Source organism: Haematobia irritans, chromosome 2, assembly GCF_050003625.1.
Source record: "Haematobia irritans isolate KBUSLIRL chromosome 2, ASM5000362v1, whole genome shotgun sequence".
Classification (NCBI taxonomy): domain Eukaryota; kingdom Metazoa; phylum Arthropoda; class Insecta; order Diptera; family Muscidae; genus Haematobia; species Haematobia irritans.
The window spans coordinates 204,485,092-204,506,728 of record NC_134398.1 but is presented as its reverse complement, the minus strand read 5'-3'; the positions used below and the strand labels follow the sequence as shown (position 1 = coordinate 204,506,728).

The window sequence follows — 21,637 nt, the reverse complement described above, 5'->3', positions numbered from 1 at the left end:
GGCCTGGCCGAACTTACGACCGTATATACTAGTTTTTTTTTTTATTGGAATGGAATACCACATTAAAAATAAAAGAACAACTTTTAGACACCATTCACTTAAATCTACAATTTTTTTTATTTTTACGGGAAAAATGTCTGTAAGAAGTTCAAGGTAAACGCAGTTTGTTAAAAGTTTAGGAAATCCTGAACTGTTTTGTTTAAAACTGTTTAAAACATTATGGAAATTTGTATTTAAAACAAAAATAGAAAAAAAAATTCCCCGAACTAAAGTAAAGTTAAACTGGTGTCCCCTTTTTTAGAGCAAATTACTATAAAATTTATTACGTTAAATTTTACCCAGTCGCATCCTAACTAGACGGACTTTTAGATATATGAGTGTCTATGGGTAAATTACAAGTTATCAGCAATATTTTTTTTCCAATAATTAATTAATAATAATTTTCACTTATTTTATTATTACCAAAGTAATAACATTCTAAAGTGGCTCAGTGCTTGTGTAAAGATTCCACGTCATTTCACAATTTTTCATTTTTATCAGGGGGTAAAATGTCTACAACTTTGCCGCACATAAAAATCATTTTCAAAACCACAGTGGGGGAATGGTCAGTAAACACACATCCTCCACCCCAAATTTTATATTGCATGTAATCTGAGTTGAAATTGTGTGTGCATATTGTATGGTGGTCAAAGGGGGTATATCCACCTTATACACAGTGAGTGAGTGTTTGCCTTTGTGCGAGGAAAATGTTTTGTGCGGATGTTTAGCCCACAAACACGAACTCACACATTCTCACTAAGTATCACCGCATCAACCATAAGCGGCAACAAAACACGAACAACAACAACGATGGACAATAACAACAATGGCATTAACAACATCAACAGCAACGTCAAACATTTTGCCGGTAAAATTAATGTTGTTAAATTTGTTTGGTCGGCCGGCCATGTGCAAGTGGTATTTATGGGAAAACATGGGAAAGAGTTGTGTGTGTGTGCGCGCTAATACCCTTATGGGGGCAATATTCAAGTGTGTACATTGTGTGCAAATATGGGGAGCAAGCAAATGTATACAATTCTCCATGACTCACATTTATTTACACTTATGATATTCCCTCTCTCTCTCGTTTGCTGTTTACACTCTGTGAGAGCTTATACAACTATTCGTTGTACAAAAAAGTAAGGAAACTGTTAAATGTCATTTATTTTAAACCCACCAAAAATGCCGATACAAGAAACAAAACAAAAAACAACAAACCCCCTAGTAAAAGTCATGAAATTACCAAAGCCCCTTTTATATTTCTTCTCCAACTCTTTTCTCTCCATTCATATACAATTTCTGTTTTACAAACAACCATCAACCAAAGTCCCAACACCAATTGTGTTGGGCAGCATTAAGCTTCTGTTACTGTTGCCGCTTCTGCTGTTCCTCGTTTGCCTGTCATTCGGTTTGGTTTTTAATCCTACAAAATAGCCATGAACATGAACATTTTGTTTTGCCATTGGTTTGTTTTTGTTTTTGTGTGTGTGGCTAGTTGGGTTTCTCATACCATGCTGTACTAATACCCCCCACAAAGGCGTAGATCAAAGTGCATACTATAACGCATAGACATTTCTCTGAAGGCATTACATTTCTAAGCTTCCATTTACTAGTGTGGCTATTTATGTGTGGGTATGTATGTGTATGACCGTTGAAATATTTGGCTAAAACAATAACTGCATTTGTGATGCCAATAGCAGATTAAAGTTTGAAGGCATTTTTAGGTTTCGTAAACAGACAAAATGTGAACAACGCATGATGCTTGTTGAATCTCGATGCACACAAACATTGATCTCTCTCTCTCTCTTTTCAATGGTCAAATTTAGGAATAGCCAGTGTTGCCAATTTGGTGCTTTTAGCACCAAATTTAGTGCTTTTTGATTTCTAAAAAGCACCAAATTGCCTTTTTGGTGCCTTTTCAAAAAAAGCACCAACTTGGTGCTTTCTGGCATTTTCATTTAGTGCTTTTGGTGCTTTTTTTATTTTGAACAGTATTAAGTTTAATTGATACAAAAATTTTGATTAGACTTTCAAGAGCCGAAGAAACTCAAATTTATTGCCAAATATAGAATTTGTTTGTTTTGAAGTTGGTATTGATTATTTTTAATTAATATTGATATTTAGGGTATTCTATAGGACAGTTGAGCGATGAGTGTCGAATTTTCGAATTTTCGAATTTGGTAAAGATGTTATTAAAAACGTTTGTATTAAATTCACAAAAGCACGCACAACTGAAATAAGTCTCCTTCCATATATTAATATAGACTCCTTCCATATATTAATATTTTGAAAGTTGAAAAACATCACTGATCAAAATGAATTGGACGAAAGCATTAAAACTGAACAAAGTGTATACTTGAATAGCGGTTCATAATGGTGAGTACTAAGTTCGAGTTTTGCCGCTAAAGTGAAAACTATATCAGTAAAAAAGGCATAAAATTATGCATATTTGCTGCAAATTTTATTATAACTTGATGGGGAATAGCCAAAAGCAAATTTTCACAGAGTTTGTATTCCTTAAAATTAATTATTAAAGAAATTGTAATTGTCAAAAAAATGACTATTTTAGCAGCTAAACTCGATCTTAATACCCACCTTAACTTCTTAAAATTCAATTCACAAAAGTTCTATAATAGGTACATCTTCGGAAGTTTTTTTTTAGTAGAACATTTAATTTTCGATTTTGTGGTGGAAGGTGGTATGTTAGAATTTATAATATATTTTTGGTGCTTTTTGGCCTTGGGGAGTTGGCAACACTGGGAATAGCGGTTGGCATATATGAGAATACACTCTATATATGAGAAAGTGCCATATATGTTTCTCGCAAAACATGTGAGCTTTCTGTTTTGAACGAAGGTTGTTTCTTATACTTCGGGATTATAGAACAAAAAAATCACTTTATTACTTATTTCTATAGACAATTTTGTCAAAATTTTATTTCTGTACAAAATTTTGTAAAATTTTATTTCTATAGAAAATTTTGTTAAAATTTTATTTCTATAGAAAATTTCGTCAAAATGTTATTTCTATAGAAAATTTTGTCAAAATTTTATTTCTATAGAAAATTATGTCAATATTTTATTTCTCTAGAATTTTTTTTTCAAAATTTTATTTCTCTAGAAATTTTTTTTCAAAAATTTACTACTATAAAAAAATTTGTCAAAATTTTATTTCTTTTGACAATTTATCAAAATTTTATTTCTATAGTAAAATTTTATCAACATTTTAATTCTATAGAAAAATTTTGCCAAAATTTCATTTCTATAGAAAATTTTCGGAAAATTTTGTTTCTATAGAAAACTTTGACAAAATTTTATTTCTATAGAACATTTTTTCACAATTTTATTCCTATAGAAAACTTTGTCAAAATGTTATTTCTATAGAAAATTTTGTCAAAATTTTATTTCTATAGAAAATTTTGTCAAAATTTTATTTCTATAGAAAACTTTGTCAAAATTTTATTTCTATAGAAAATTTTGTCAAAATTTTATTTCTATAGAAAATTTTGTCAAAATTTTACTTCTATAGAAAATTTTGTAAAAATTTTATTTTTATAGAAAATTTTGTCAAAATTTTATTTTTATAGAAAATTTTGTCAAAATTTTATTAATATAGAAAAAAATTCTATTTATAAAGAAAATTTTCTTAAAATTTTATTTCTTTAGAAAATTTTGTTAAAATTACGTACTTTAATTGTCCAGGGCTAAGGCAATAGATGCAATATGGCATTAGGCGATCCATAAGATTAAAATCATATAGAGCAAAGGTATATCATTATAAATCCCAGTTTTTCTATGGACTTTATGCCTGAAAATCAGATATAGTATATGATATATGATGGAATGTTCCATATAAGGAATGAGCCGAAAATTAAAAAAGTTGCCAAATTGTCTCACACACACCCACCGATATTGAAAAAATCGAACTCGCTGACATTCGCCCTAAAAACAATGGAAACGCTATTATGCTGTCCCCGATCATTCTAAAGATTTTTCAAAAAGATTTTGTTTTTGTGAGGTGGTGCGCGTTAGAAAAATTCCTCCTCGCCAGAACCTTGTTACCAGTTAACATATACCGTCACTTTGTTGGGGTTCATGGTAGAATGCTGATAGTAGCTGTTGAAATAGGAATCGTGATGTGAATACAAGGATAAGCGATGGACAACAATACTGGCGCAACAGTAACCACGCCATGGACCAATGTGTTTGAGAATTGCCGGTCAGTGGTATGCAGACAAGCAAAACACAAACGACCGGCAAAACTTTGGCTATTTCGTTTGCTTCAAAAAAATGACCAAAAACCATGGAAACATTTGTCTATCTTCTGGTCTGTTAGACCAGTCATGCATTCATTCATGGCCAATATAGCCAATGACCAGTGCACTTTTTGTGCTATTGTTTGTGTTGCAGCAAACAATATAACCCAGCAAAGAAAGTGAGGAATATTTCGTAGGACCACAAAAAAAAAAATCATATTGATTTTTTTGGATCCAAGTGTACTTGTGATATTTGAATCTACTGCGTTCCATTATTATATGAGCTTAATGTTATATTGCATCTATTGCCTTAGGATATATTTGTCAAAATGTTTCGTTGTTGTTTTCATAAAATATTTTTATTTTAAAGAGAAGGTCAAAATCTTTGAATCCAAGTCCACTTTTAATATTTAAAGTCCTATGGATTCTATCCGTAGATGACCTTAATCTCATATTGCATCTATTGTCCTAGTACATAATGTTACGTTATTTCTACAATATATATATATATATATATATATATATATATATATATATATATATATATATATATATATATATATATATATATATATATATATATATATATATATATATATATATATATATATATATATATATATATATATATATATATATATATATATATATATATATATATATATATATATATATATATATATATATATATATATATATATATATATATATATATATATATATATATATATATATATATATATATATATATACATACATATATATATATATATATATATATATATATATATATATATATATATATATATATATATATATATATATATATATATATATATATATATATATATATATATATATATATATATATATATATATATATATATATATATATATATATATATATATATATATATATATATATATATATATATATATATATATATATATATATATATATATATATATATATATATATATATATATATATATATATACATATATATATATATTGTTTTTTTTTTTTATTTTAAAGAAGCCAAAATCTTTAAGAGAAAGTCAAACTCTTTCCAACCAATTACGACTTCCTAGGATATCGTTTACATTGTTTGCTTGTCAATGCCATTTCGGGTACATCTTTCACTACTATTGCTGCACAACAGCTGTTAATACCGGCTACTCAATTTAAACAGTCAACAACTCGAGACTTTTAGTATTACCATAGATTCAGTCATCATATCGTTGTCTCCTCTGTTGGTTTCAGTGTTAGCTGAAGTTGTTGTCATTTGTGACTTTAGGGATTTTCTTTTTAATACCGGCCAATATGTTAAGTGCAGATAGGGGATATTTTTCAAGTAATTGCTAGGGAGCTGCAAATACACTGCATTGACTTGTCAATGTTGCTGCTGCTGTTGTTACCATTCAGTTTTGTCCAGTTTAAGGCCAAAGCAATTGAGCAACCAATGGCCATATGGGGCTGGATTTTTTTTTTGTTTTTTGCTGAAGCTAATACAGAAAAATTGTTTAGTTGACTATTTTGAAGTGCATGTCCATTTTAAGCATTAGAATTCTCTGTTCTGTTTTTCATGTTTCCTAGAGTAAGAGCAATGTTTTAGACCTCTAAATTATTCCGAAAGCTACAATTTTTACAATGTCTTCTTTTTTGCTGTGTATTTGTGTAAAACGGGGTGGACTGCTAGAGTTTAGTACAGTGTGGATAGTTGGCAATTTTAATTTGAACATCAGTCCATTTTTATTGTTGAGTAAAAAACACAAAACTAGTAGCAATTTTGGTGTGGTATTGATGATATTACAATGGTCCATTCAACCATTTTGGAATGTAGTTGCAATGCAATCCCATAAGGTCATTTGCCAATGAATTAAAATATCAGGATGACAACATTCAATTGAATGAATGTGTTTTTTATATAGTCCCTTCGCAATGGAGTTCTAAGTTTGATAAACTGCTATACAAATCGATGACCATGATGAAACCAAGATTTGGGAGTATATAAGAATATATGAACGAATAGCCGAATACGACAAACATAGCAGAAGACGATCACGAGTCGTGCACACAAAAGTGTTGTCAAAATTTTATTTCTGTAGAAAATTTTGTCAAAATTTTATTTCTATAGAAAATTTTGTCAAAATTTTATTTCTATAGAATATTTTGTCAAAATTTTATTTCCATAGAAAATTTTGTCAAAATTTTATTTCTATAGAAAATTTTGTCAAAATTTTATTTCCATAGAAAAAAAATATATATATATTTCTATAGAAAATTTTGTCAAAATTTTATTTCCACAGAAGTTTTGTCAAAATTTTATTTCTATAGAAAAATTTTGTCAAAATTTTATTTCCATAGAAGTTTTGTCAAAATTTTATTTCTATAGAAATTTTTTTCAAAATTTTATTTCTATAGAAAATTTTGTCAACATTTTATTTCTATAAAAAATTTTTATTTTTTTTTATTTCGATAGATTCTATATTTATTTATTTCTATAGAAAATTTTGTCAAAATTGTATTTCTATAGAAAGTTTTCTTTCTATAGACAATTTTTTCAAAACTTTATTTCTATAAGAATATGAAGAACATAGCAGAGGACGATCACGAGTCATGCACACAAAAATTTTGTCAAAATTTTATTTCTATAGAAAATTTTGTCAAAATTTTATTTCTATAGAAAATTTTGTCAAAATTTTATTTCTATAGAAAATTTTGTCAAATTTTATTTCTATAGAAAATTTTGTCAAAATTTTATTTCTATAGAATATTTTGTCAAAATTTTATTTCCATAGAAAATTCTGTCAAAATTTTATTTCAATAGAAAATTTTGTTAAAATTTTATTTCTATAGACAATTTTTTCAAAACATTATTTCTATAGAAAAATTTTCAAAATTTTATTTCCATAAGAATACGAAGAGCATAGCAGAGGACGATCACGAGTCGTACACACAAAAAAGTTTGTCAAAATTTTATTTCTATAGAAAATGTTGTCAAAATTTTATTTCTATAGAACATTTTGTCAAAATTTTATTTCTATAGAAAATTTTGTCAAAATTTCATTTTTAGAGAAAATTTTGTCAAAATTTTATTGCTACAGAAAATTTTGTCAACATTTTATTTCTATAGAAAATTTTGTCAAAATTTTATTTGTATAGAAAATTTTGTCAAAATTTTATTTCTATAAAAATTTTTTTCAAAACTTTTATTTCTATCGAAAATTTTGTCAAACTTTTATTTCTATAGAAAATTTTGTCATAATTTTATTTCTGTAGAATTTTTTTTTTTAAATTTTTAATTCTGTAGAAAATTTGGTCAACATTTTATTTTTATAGAAAATGTTGTCAAAATTTTATAGCTATAGAAAATTTTGTCAAAATTTTATTTCTGTACACGCATAGAAAAAAAAACGTTTGGAAAACGTGTACCGAAAACGTTTTTCTTTTGTTAGAGTTTTTTGAATTGCTTCGAAAAGTATACAATTTTATCACCAAAAAAATTCGTTTGTTACAAAATTTTTATTTTTTCAATAAAAAAAAGGGATTTGTGAACCAAAACCACAGTCCATTTCGTTTATCTCAAACACTGTTCTTTTCTGACTTTAGGTCTTTAATAAGACACATTTTAAAGTTCATAGTAAAAATTTAATGTAGTAGAATGTAGTGTTGAACATTTTTTCGGAATCTTCCGACTATATCTGGAATATATGTAAAAAAAAAAACTTTGGTCGAAGCAGGGATCGAACCCAAGACCCTTGGCATGCAAGTGGGACGTAGCAACCACTGCTCCACGGTGCCCAACTAAATGTATTTTTCTGTTAAATAAACTTTGTTTAATCGGCTCGTGGGCGCCGCAAGTTATGCTATATAAATATAACTTATATGTGTAATTGTCTATTGACGACAATAACTCATAGCTCAGTGGATAGTGTGTTGGCTTACAAATTGCATGGTCCGCGGTTCGATTCTCCGTCCAGGCGAAAGGTAAAAAAGATTAAAAAAATTATAAAATCGTATAATTTCTTCTACATTGTTTGTATTACAGAAAAAGTTGCTAAGAACTAAAAAACTTCGTGGAAGTGAGAAAGATGTGAGGGAAAATGCAATTAGCTAGAAAAAAAATTTTTTGAGTTTATGAAATTGTTTTTACATCCTGGAAAAGAATAAACGTTTATCACAAAAAGTATATACGTTTCTTCCAAATACGCTTCGTTTCAACAAAAAGCAAATGAGAAACGAACTTTGTCTAAAATTTCGATTGGAAGGAAAGAATTATTTTTTTTTGCGTGTATAAATTTTAAACCAAAACAGTTCCATCGCAATAACTCTCGTTGGCTTTAAATGACGTCGCACTCTATTATGATATCTTACGTAGAAATTAATTATAACCAAGATATGATTAATTACTCATGATTATGGATAAACAAGTTTCAATTTTTTCTTGTGGAAGGAGGAAATAAAAACCTAAGTATTATCTATGCGAAAAAAAAACATGACAAAACTAGACACAATAATAGAGGTAATAGATATTATTTCTATCTTAAAGTCGTCAGTTTTGTTATTCAGATATTCTGAGTATTGTGCTTTTCATAAACGAAAGTTTATCTTTTGCAAAAGATACATAAACAATTACTAACACATTTAAATAAAACGATTTTAAAAAATTACAAATATTGTACATTTGAAATAAGCATTTTAGAAAATTGGTAAAATTGAAAGCAAATTGAAATTGCAAATTTTAATTAACTAAAAAAATTTTGGGGGGAACAACGACCAAACAAATATTTATCCTCTTTAGATGGTTTTCTCAATATTTTATTTCTATAGAAATGTTGTCAAAATTTTATTTCTATAGAAATTTTTTTCAAAATTTTATTTCTATAGAAAATTTTGTCAAAATTTTATTTCTACAGAAAATTTGGTCAAAATTTTATTTCTATAGAAAAATTTTATTTCTATACAAAATCTTCTCAAAATTTTATTTCTATAGAAAATTTTGTCAAAATTTTATTTCTATAGAAAACTTTGTCAAAATTTTATTTCTACAGAAAATTTGGTAAAGATTTTATTCCTGCAGAAAATTTTGTCAAAGTTTTATTTCTATAGAAAAATTTTATTTCTATAGAAAATTTTGTCAAAATTTTATTTTTATAGAAAATTTTGTCAAAATGTTATTTCTATAGAAAATTTTTTCAAAATTTTATTTCTATAGAAAATTTTGTCAAAATTTTAGTTTTACAGAAAAATTTGTCAAAATTTTATGTCTATAGAAAATTTTGTCAAAATTTTATTTCTATAGAAAATTTTGTCAAAAATTTTATTTCTATAGAAAATTTTGTTAAAATTTTATTCCTATAGAAAGTGTTGTCAAAATTTTATTTGTATAGAAAATTTTGTCAAAAGTTTATTTCTATAGAAAATTTTGTCAAAATTTTATTTCTATAGATTTTTTTTGAAGATAATATTTCTATAGAAGTTTTTTTGAAAATTATATATCTATAGAAAATTTTGTCAAAATTTTATTTCTATAGAAAATTTTGTCAAAATTTTATTTCTATATAAAATTTTGTCAGAATTTTATTTCTATAGAAAATGTTGTCGAAATTTTATTTCTACAGAAATAAAATTTTTGCCAAAATTTTATTTCTATAGAAAATTTTGTCAAAATTTTATTTTTATAGAAAATTTTGTCGAAATTTTATTTCTATAGAAATAAAATTTTTGCCAAAATTTTATTTCTATAGAAAATTTTGTCAAAATTTTATTTCTATAGAAAATTTTGTTAAAAATTTTATTTCTATAGAAAATTTTGTCAAAATTTTATTTCTATAGAAAATTTTGTCAAAAATTTTATTTACTTAGAAAATTTTGTCAAAATTTTATTTCTATCGATTTTTTTTGTTTTGAAAATTATATTTCTATAGAAAATTTTTTAAAAATTATATATCTATAGAAAATTTTGTCAAAATTTTATTTCTATAGAAAATTTTTTGAAAATTATATCTCTATAGAAAATTTTTTGAAAATTATATTTCTATAGAAAATTTTGTCAAAATTTTATTTCTATAGAAAATTTTAGGTGGTAGTCCGATGTATCAGGCTCACTTAGACTATTCAGTCGATTGTGATACCACATTGGTGAACTTCTCTATTATCACTGAGTGCTTCCCGATTCCATGTTAAGCTCAATGACAATTTTTATAGCCGAGTCCGAACGGCGTTCCACATTGCAGTGAAAGCACTTAGAGAAGCTTTGAAATCCTCTGAAATGTCACCAGCATTACTGAGGTGGGATACTCCACCGCTGAAAAACTTTTTGGTGTTCGGTCGAAGCAGGAAACGAACCCACGACCTTGTGTATGCATGGCGGTCATGCTAACCATTGCACCACGGTGGCTCCAACATGTAGTTTAGTCAAAAAGTAGTTTTTGACGTTTGTATCCCTATGGTGTCTACAATTTGGTATTATTTAAATTACAATTCGATAAAGGACACATGTCAAATTAATTATCTAGCATTTTTAAATAAAATTTAAATGTAAAATTGTTACAAACTATCAATTAAACAGAAGTGATTGTTAAAAAAAAAAAACTTTTTTTGGTGCGCCAATATTTGTTATTTATTATCGCTGTGCTGCTTTTCATTCCCAATTTTGGTGGCAGAAACTATTTGAGAAATGAGTTTTTCATGTTCTAGTAGTTTTGGCAATTGTGTCGAGGGGAGGAACATAGTGAAAACATCCAATGCCATGGAATATCTGACTTGAAGGAAGTAAAAAAACAAAAACGAACAGAATTCAGATAACACAGAGAGTAGACGGTAGAAAATGTCAACAAAAATTGTGTAGCTTAAAAAGTAAATTTAACATATTTTTTCCATAGAGATATCAAAAGAAAAAAAAAATACAACAAAAAAATGATAAAAAGCTGTACAACAATTTATTGGGAAATTAATAAAAAAAATAATGTCAAGAAAACAAAAAAAAAAAACAAGACAAAATTGAACAACAATATCAATAGGTGGAGTAATGGAATAGAGTAGAAACAAAAGACCACGTCGGCGAAGTAGATCAATGCCATGGTAATAGCAGTAGAAGTGAAGTGGAACACTTAAGGTATCTCGATTGCTATGTTTTGACAAACATAAATTGTTTAAAAGTTATTTCATGTCTTTTTTTTGATATTTATGTGATTCAATGATGTTTATTACCTCAAAAAAAAAAGTCATTAAAGTACTGAGATTTCAATTTCATTAAAACAAAAAATGTGTTTTTTTGTGCTCGTCGAAACTCGATTTCTTAAGAAAACTACTTTTGAAAAAGGTAATTTGCATCCCCAATTTGTGATTCGGATGAAGTGTAAACTTGGAAAAACATTTGCATCCCACACACAATTTTTTTTCTAATTCAATCACGAAATTAATTGTCCCAATTAATTTTTTAATTGAAATGTCTTCAATTACAGAAATGATAGTATCAATTGAAAAATTAAGTGATACTATTCAATTTTGTGACTGATTTTTGTTTCAATTAAAAAATTTTAAAAAATTAAAAAAAAAAAAAACAGAAATAAAAAATCTAAAAAAAAATTCTACAGGCAGACAATTTTAAGAACAGTTCTTGAAATGATTCGTGTAAAAATTTGACGTCTGTAAGTCAATTAGTTTGTGAGATAGAGCGTCTTTTGTGAAGCAACTTTTGGTATTGTGAAAAAAATGGAAAAAAAGAAATTTTGTGTTTTGATCAAATACTGTTATCTGAAGGGAAAAAATACGGTGGAAGCAAAAACTTGGCTTGATAATGAGTTTCCGGACTCTGCCCCAGGGAAATCAACAATAACAGGTTGGTTGATAAGTCCCCGGTCTGACACATAGATGGCGTCGCTAGTATTAAATGCATATTATTTTTATATAGTACCAACCTTCAAATGATTCGTGTAAAAATTTGACGTCTGTAAGTCAATTAGTTTGTGAGATAGAGCGTCTTTTGTGAAGCAACTTTTGTTATTGTGAAAAAAATGGAAAAAAAGGAATTTCGTGTTTTGATAAAATACTATTTTCTGAAGGGAAAAAATACGGTGGAAGCAAAAACTTGGCTTGATAATGAATTTCCGGATTGTGCCCCAGGGAAATCAACAATAATTGATTGGTATGCAAAATTCAAGCATGGTGAAATGAGCACAGAGGACGGTGAACGCAGTGGACGCCCGAAAGAGGTGGTTACCGACGAAAACATCAAAAAAATCCACAAAATGATTTTGAATGACCGTAAAATGAAGTTGATCGAGATAGCAGAGGCCTTAAAGGTGTCAAAGGAACGTGTTGGTCATATCATTCATCAATATTTGGATATGCGGAAGCTCTGTGCAAAATGGTTGCCGCGCGAGCTCACATTTTACCAAAAACAACGTGTTGATGATTCTGAGCGGTGTTTGCAGCTATTAATTCGTAATACACCCGAGTTTTTCCGTCGATATGTGACAATGGATGAAACATGGCTCCATCACTACACTCCTGAGTCCAATCGACAGTCTGCTGAGTGGACAGCGACCGGTGAACCGTCTCCGAAGCATGGAAAGACTCAAAACTCCGCTGGCAAAGTAATGGCCTCTGTTTTTTGGGATGCGCATGGAATAATTTTTATCGATTATCTTGAGAAGGGAAAACCCATCAACAGTGATTATTATATGGCGTTATTGGATCGTTTGAAGGTCGAAATCGCGGCAAAACGGCCCCATATGAAGAAGAAACCAGTAGGGAAAGTCTAAAGTCGGGCGGGGCCGACTAAATTATACCCTGCACCACTTTGTAGATCTAAATTTTAGATACCATATCACATCCGTCAAATGTGTTTGGGGCTATATATAAAGGTTTGTCCCAAATACATACATTTAAATATCACTCGATCTGGAAGAATTTGATAGACTTCTACAAAATCTATAGACTCAAAATTTAAGTCGGCTAATGCACTAGGGTGGAACACAATGTTAGTAAAAAAATATGGGAAACGTTTAAATCTGAAGCAATTTTAAGGAAACTTCGCAAAAGTTTATTTATGATTTATGGCTCGATATATATGTATTAGAAGTTTAGGAAAATTAGAGTCATTTTTACAACTTTTCGACTAAGCAGTGGCGATTTTACAAGGAAAATGTTGGTATTTTTACCATTTTTGTCGAAATCAGAAAAACATATATATGGGAGCTATATCTAAATCTGAACCGATTTCAACCAAATTTGGCACGCATAGCAACAATGCTAATTCTACTCCCTGTGCAAAATTTCAACTAAATCGGAGTTAAAAATTGGCCTCTGTGGTCATATGATTGTAAATCGGGCGAAAGCTTTATATGGGAGATATATCCAAATCTGAACCGATTTTAAGCAAATTTGGCACGCATAGTTACAACGCTAATTCTACTCCCTATGCAAAATTTCAACTAAATCGGAGCAAAAAATTGGCCTCTGTGGGCAAATGAGTGTAAATCGGGCGAAAGCTATATATGGGAGCTATATCTAAATCTGAACCGATTTTGCTGATATTTTGCAAGTTTTTCGAGACTCATAAAATATTCGGATGTACGGAATTTGAGGAAGATCGGTTGATATACACGCCAATTATGACCAGATCGGTGAAAAATATATATGGCAGCTATATCTAAATCTGAACCGATTTTTTCCAAAATCAATAGGGATCGTCTTTGAGCCGAAACAGAACCCTATACCAAATTTTAGGACAATCGGACTAAAACTGCGAGCTGTACTTTGCACACAAAAATACATCAACAGACAGACAGACGGACAGACAGACAGACAGACAGACAGACAGACAGACAGACAGACAGACAGACAGACAGACAGACAGACAGACAGACAGACGGACATCGCTAAATCGACTCAGAATTTAATTCTAAGCCGATCCGTATACTAAAAGGTTGGTCTATGATTACTCCTTCTTGGCGTTACATACAAATGCACAAACTTATTATACCCTGTACCACAGTAGTGGTGAAGGGTATAAAAAGTGTTGTTCCACCAAGACAACGCACCGTGCCACAAGTCATTGAGAACGATGGCAAAAATTCATGAATTTGGCTTCGAATTGCTTCCCCACCCACCGTATTCTCCAGATTTGGGCCCAGCGACTTTTTCTTGTTCTCAGACCTCAAAAGGATGCTCGCAGGGAAAAAATTTGACTGCAATGAAGAGGTGATCGCGGAAACTGAGGCCTATTTTGAGGCAAAACCGAAGGAGTACTACCAAAATGGTATCAAAAAATTGGAAGGTCGTTATAATCGTTGTATCGCTCTTGAAGGGAACAAAAAATGTGTTTTTCTTTGTTAGACCGGGGACTTATCAGCCAACCTGTTAGACATTTTGATATATTTTTCTACATACAGAGAGAGCAGAGTCCATTATATTGCTGAACCGCAGACCATGGACATTTCAACGGAACTCAGCACCATCGCACCCAGCACGCTTCAACTAAGAATAGGTACAAAAGAGGTTCCTCGCATCATTTCAATCGTACACACCCAGAGAAGGAATATGATCACCCCAAAAATGTTTCAAGAGCAAAATGAAAATGTTTCTGATTCAATCACGAAATTAATTGATCCAAATAATTTTTTAATTGAAATATCAATCATGAAAATTATAGCATCAATCACATAGCAATTTAATTGGGCATAAAAAATATTAGATTAAAAAATTAAATTTAAATGGAAATTTTCAATAATTTTTTTAATTGATTCAATCAAAAATTTAATTGATGTCGATTGGAAAACTCAAGCAGTTCTTTAATATATTAAATTAATTATTTAGGTAAAGTTTTTAATTAAATCAGTTAATTAATTACTTGAGGTTTCCGATCGACATCGATTAAATTTTTTTATCAAATTTTTAATTGGAATAATAATTAATAAAAACCTCGAAAATGTTCACTCATTTTTAATTAAAAATTTCAATCATTGACCTAATTGACTTAATGTTTTTCGTTTGACTAAAAAAATATTTGTATCAATTACGTTTTTAATTAAAAATTAAAAAAAATCAATCATTGACCTAATTGACTTAATGTTTTTAGTTTGATTAAAAAATTAATTGTATCAATTATTTTTATACCAACCACCATAGAATGGTGATGGGGGTATAATAAGTTTGTCATTCCATTTGTAACACATCGAAATGTAAATTTCAGACTATCTTAAGTATATATATTCTTGATCAGGGAGAAATTCTAAGACGATATAAGCATGTCCGTCTGTCTGTTTGTTGTAATGACGCTATAGTCTTCAATAATGAAGCAAACTCGCTGAAATTTTGCACAAACTCATATTTTGTCTGCAGGCAGATCAAGCTCGAACTATATCGATCCAGGTTTTGATATAGTCCCCATAAAAAAACCGACCTCCCAATTTGGGTCTTGGCCTTATAGAAACCGTAGTTTTTTTTAAATTTGCCTGAAATTGGAAATCTAGAGGTAGTTTAGGACCATAAAAAGATGTTGCAAAAACTGTGAGTGTAGGTCCATGGCTTCTAGAATCCATAATATTTATCCAATTTGCCTGAAATTGGAAATCTAGATGTATTTTAGGACCATAGGATAGGTTAGGCAGCTCCCTTGAATCAGGCTCACATAGACTATTCAGTCCATTGTGATACCAAAGTGATGAACTTCTCTCTTATCACTGAGTGCTGCTCGATTCCATGTTAAGCTGAATGACAAGGGACCACCTTATTATAGCCGAGTCCGAACGGCGTTCCACATTGCAGTGAAACCACTTAGAGAAGCTTTGAAACACTCAGAAATGTCGCCAGCATTACTGAGGTGGGATAATCCACCGCTGAAAAACTTTTTGGTGTTCGGTCGAAGCAGGAATCGAACCCACGACCTTGTGTGTGCAAGGCGGGCATGCTAACCATAGCACCACGGTGGCTCCCATAGGACCCATTAGGACCATAAAGAGGTGTGTCGAAAATGGTGAGTATCTGTCCATGTTTTGATAGAGCCCCCATATAGACCAATCTCCCGATTTTACTTCTTGGGCTTCTAGAATTCATAGTTTTTATCCAATTTGCCTGAAATTGGAAGTCTGGAGGTATTGTGGGACCAGAAAGACTTGTGTCAAAAATGGTGTGTAAGGGTCCGTGCTTTGATAGAGCCCCCATATAGACCGATATCCTGATTTTACTTCTTGGACTTCTAGAATCCATAGTTTTTATCCAATTCGTCTGAAATGAGAAATCTAGAGGTATTTTAGGACCATAAAGAAGTGCGTCGTAAATACTGAGTATGGGTCCATGTTTTACTATAGCCCTCATATAGACCGATAGTCGATTTTAATTTTTGGGATTTTAGAAACCCTAGTTTTGAGGGTATGGAAGGCGCAATGATCATGAAAATTGCTTGAAACTGAATGTAAAATTTCCAGATTTTACTTTTCGCAATCATTTAAATAATGGGGATAAAAATCTACAGATTTAAGATTTCAAATCAAGGCGTTATTTCAAAATTTTCTTGCAGACTTATACGAGATATTTATGATTCCTCTAAGACTCAAACAAAAATGATTCCTATAAATCCAGAATCTGATCTAGTACTGGTCTGCTTGAGAGAATATCTTTCATCAGATACTCCCCCCTGAAATTTTCTAAGGAAACTATAACATTTGATTCATGGTGGTGGGTATTTAAGATTCGACCCAGCCGAACTGTATATACTTGTTAGCATCGAAAAAGTTTTCAGCTTCAATTAACTTTTTAATTGCAAATATTTTGGGGATATTTTTTTCTGTGTAGACGAATAATTTGGTAAATTTGCTGCAAAAATTACATTTTGTCAAAATTTTTTATAGAAATAAAATTTTGACAAAATCGTATATAGATATAAAATTAAAAAAAAAAAAAAACAAAAAAATTTTTATATTTATTTTTTTTACGTGAACTCAATTTTAAGCTTATAAAGAATATAAGCACGTGGGTCATAAATACTTACGTCAAGTTTAATTATTTACCTGTAATGAAAAGAAAAAACTATTGTTATTTAATTATAAAAATTGTGAAAATATGCTCCGATAAAATTAAATTTACACTAGTAGAAAAATTTAAGAAAAATATTTAAGTTGTAAAGGGTGATTCTTTTGAGGTTAGGATTTTCATGCATTAGTATTTGACAGATCACGTGGGATTTCAGACATGGTGTCAAAGAGAAAGATGCTCAGTATGCTTTGACATTTCATCATGAATAGACTTACGATCTGCCACAACGTCGAATTTTCAGTGAATGGGCCCTAGAAAAGTTGGCAGAAAATCCGCTTTTTTATCGACAAATTTTGTTCAGCGATGAGGCTCATTTCTGGTTGAATGGCTACGTAAATAAGCAAAATTGCCGCATTTGGAGTGAAGATCAACCAGAAGCCGTTCAAGAACTGCCCATGCATCCCGAAAAATGCACTGTTTGGTGTGGTTTGTACGCTGGTGGAATCATTGGACCGTATTTTTTCAAAGATGCTGTTGGACGCAACGTTACGGTGAATGGCGATCGCTATCGTTCGATGCTAACAAACTTTTTGTTGCCAAAAATGGAAGAACTGAACTTGGTTGACATGTGGTTTCAACAAGATGGCGCTACATGCCACACAGCTCGCGATTCTATGGCCATTTTGAGGGAAAACTTCGGAGAACAATTCATCTCAAGAAATGGACCGGTAAGTTGGCCACCAAGATCATGCGATTTGACGCCTTTAGACTATTTTTTGTGGGGCTACGTCAAGTCTAAAGTCTACAGAAATAAGCCAGCAACTATTCCAGCTTTGGAAGACAACATTTCCGAAGAAATTCGGGCTATTCCGGCCGAAATGCTCGAAAAAGTTGTCCAAAATTGGACTTTCCGAATGGACCACCTAAGACGCAGCCGCGGTCAACATTTAAATGAAATTATCTTCATAAAGTAAATGTCATGGACCAATCTAACGTTTCAAATAAAGAACCGATGAGATTTTGCAAATTTTATGCGTTAAAAAAAAAAAAAAAGTTATCAAGCTCTTAACAAATCACCCTTTATAAATTTATATATATTTTTTTTAATATTTGCCTTGGTGAAGTTTTTGTGACGTATAGGAAAAACTAAATAATAATTTTATATAACAGTTTTTTTTCATTTAACCCGTCTATAGTATTCGTTTCAAGTTAATATAGACCGCTTAACAACTGTTTAAATATTTAATTTATATAAATGTATAAACAAACTGCAAAATAAATTAGAACGAGGCCATAATATTTTGCGTTAAATTTCCAAAGTTTAAACTTCATTATTTATTCTCCTCTCCCGTACACGATTAGTGTAATTAATTTATGAAACCAGCAAAAAATGTTTCTCATAGTAAATTTAGTCTAAATAAGACAATGCCTTTACATACACTGCGATGGTAAAAATCCAATAAATCTTTCGTAGAATGTATTTTGTTCCTATGTTCCATGATTGATATCGATATAGTTAGATTCTATTGAAAGATAAACTAAAGTACCCTCCTACATAATAGAGAAATAAATATTGTCGATAAATTATCTAAGTGGATTAAGTCATTTGTGTTTTTCGATAATATCATATTAGATATAACAAGTTAAATATTTTGCATGAATGGCAAAAATGAAAATTTAAAATAATATAAAGTTCTCCACAATTTCTCATTTCCATTCGATATGGAGAATAGTCTTTTTGTCCTCTCACAAGTTCTCTCTACTGTATATCGATTTACAATATCTCACAAACAATGTTAACATATTGACCATAATTGATTTAGTCTCTTTTACACCTACACACATTACCACTCTTACTCTGCAATAAAGCTAATAGATCCAACAATAACAATGCATTCTCCCCATACACTAATACTACTAACACCCACATAAACAGCACCCATCACTCATATATGCTCTTACTGGTATTAATGCCTAAAATAAACAGGAAGGAATTTACAACAACTACTTATAGCATTAAAAAACAACACTCACAATATAGCAACCTAAACTAAAACTAATTAAACTCTCTATTGATGGCATTTCAGTAGTGAACAAAAAAATGACAATAGATATGTAAGATATCCATAGAAAAATACTAAAAACAAATATACCAAGGAGTAGGGGGAGGGGGTATGAATGGATGGTCGAACATATGGGTATTTGCAAACAGGCCTGCATAATGATATATGATCCATTAGGTTGGGGGGCGGAGATGGACGATTGGACAACAAATGTTGAGATATTCTCTCAGTAATTAAATTACTTTCTTTCACATTAATTTCATTTGACAAATTAAATCTAATACTGGGCGGAAAAGCTAACAAAAGTTAATGGGGAGGTTAATAAAACAAAAAAAAAAAAACCCCATAGACAAACAGTTTGTAAAGAGCAACAGATGTTCTTCAAAAGATAACTTGAATAGGCAAAAGTCGTAAAATGGTAAAATCCGTTTATATCCGTTATATAAGGTTTTTGGCGTATGTTTTTTTCTCGGCAAAGGACAAGTGCGTGTATATGGTTTATGGTTTTGAATAAATAAAACAACAACAAAAATTTCAAAGTACTAGGTTCTAAGGCGTGAAAAGGAATATGGCAATGTATTTTATTTGGACCAAATGGTATTAAAAACCAGAAAGTGGCAATGAAAATAAAGTAAAAACCTGCACTTGGTTCTAAATATTTTCTCATTGATTCCAAACCAAAGAAGCGTAGAATTGATGTGTAGGATAAAATCAGTGTTGCAAGTATATTTCTGGCTCTTGTCCTCCAATTAGGACGTATTCGTCCCCATAAATCGAATATTTAAATTAAAAATCCTCATAAAAATCCCCTATAAAGGTTTGACAAGTATTTGCGAAAAAATTAAAAAAAGGCTCTGCTGTAAATAATCAAGAATAATTTAAAAATTTAAAAAAAAATATATATTTTTTTGTCATACTTCGAAACACAAGGAGACCGGTGATCGTTTTCCAAGTGCTCGAGAAATGAAAATCGTGAGCGGACGGTAACAAAATGAAACGGAAACGTTCACGAAAATGAACTACTATCATTTTTCTTTGGCCATGAAAAGCCTTAAGATATTCGCGAAAATTTTATCAAAATTTTAGTTCTATAGAACATTTTCTCAAAATTGTATTTCTATAAAAAATTTTGTCAATATTTTATTTCTATAGAAAATTTTGTCAAAATTGTCTTTCTATAAAAAATTTTATTTCTATAGAAAATTTTGTCAAAATTGTGTTTCTATAAAAATTTTGTCAAAATATAATTTTTATCGAACATTTCGCCAAAATTTTATTTCTATAGAAAATTTTGTAAAAATTTTATTTCTATAGTAAATTTTGTCAAAATTTTATTTCTATAGAAAATTTTGTTAAAATTTATTTCTATATAAAATTTTGTCAAAATTTTATTTTTTATACAAATCTTTGTCAAAATTTTATTTCTATTGAAATATTTGTCAAAAGTTTAGTTTCAAAGAAAAATTTTTGAAAATTATATTTCTATAGAAAATTTTGTCAACATTTTATTTCTTTAGAAAATTTTGTCGATCTTTTCGTTCAAAATGTTGGTCAAAATTTTAGTTTCAAAGAAAATTTTGTTAAAATTGTATTTCTATAAAAAATTTTGTCAAAATTTTATTTCTATAGAAAATTTTGTCAGAATTTTATTTCTATAGAAATTTTTGTCAAAATTTTATTTCTATAGAAAGTTTTGTCAAAAGTTTAGTTTCAAAGAAAATTTTTTGAAAATTATATTTCTATAGAAAATTTTGTCAACATTTTATTTCAATAGAAAATTTTGTCAGAATTTTATTTCTATAGAAAATTTTGTCAAAATTTTATTCCAATAGAAAGCTTTGTCAAAATTTTATTTCTATAGAACATTTTGTCAAATTTTTATTTCTATAGAAAATTTTGTCAAAATTTTATTTCTATAGAAAATTTTGTCAAAATTTTATTTCTATAGAAAATTTTGTCAAAATTTTATTTCTATAGAAAATTTTGTCAAAATTTTATTTCTATAGAAAATTTTGTCCAAATTTTATTTCTATAGAAAATTTTGTCAAAATTTTATTTCTATAGAAAATTTTGTCAAAATTTTATTTCAATAGGAAATTTTGTCAAACATTTATTTCTATAGAAAATTTTGTCAAAATTTTATATCTATAGAAAATTTTGTTAAAATTTTATTTCTATAGAATAGTCTAAGTGTGCCGATGTATCAAGCACACTTAGACTATTCAGTCCATTGTGATACCACATTGGTGAACTTCTCTCTTATCACTGAGTGCTGCCCGATTCCATGTTAAGCTC

General features: G+C 29.3%; 1 protein-coding gene across 6 annotated transcripts in view; it reads right to left on the bottom strand.

Moving 5' to 3' along the window:
* The window catches only part of Pgant5 (polypeptide N-acetylgalactosaminyltransferase 5), a 186,222-nt gene that overhangs the window by 55,784 nt on the left and 108,801 nt on the right, over positions 1 to 21,637 (bottom strand). Inside the window, exon 1 of one of the 6 annotated variants that reach the window (XM_075297279.1) lies at positions 17,296 to 17,312. The exons of the other annotated variants lie outside the window; for them this stretch is intronic. The gene's annotated coding sequence lies outside the window, so the exon portion shown is untranslated. Of the gene's footprint in view, positions 1 to 17,295; positions 17,313 to 21,637 lie in introns of those variants that run through there. 6 annotated transcript variants of the gene reach the window in all.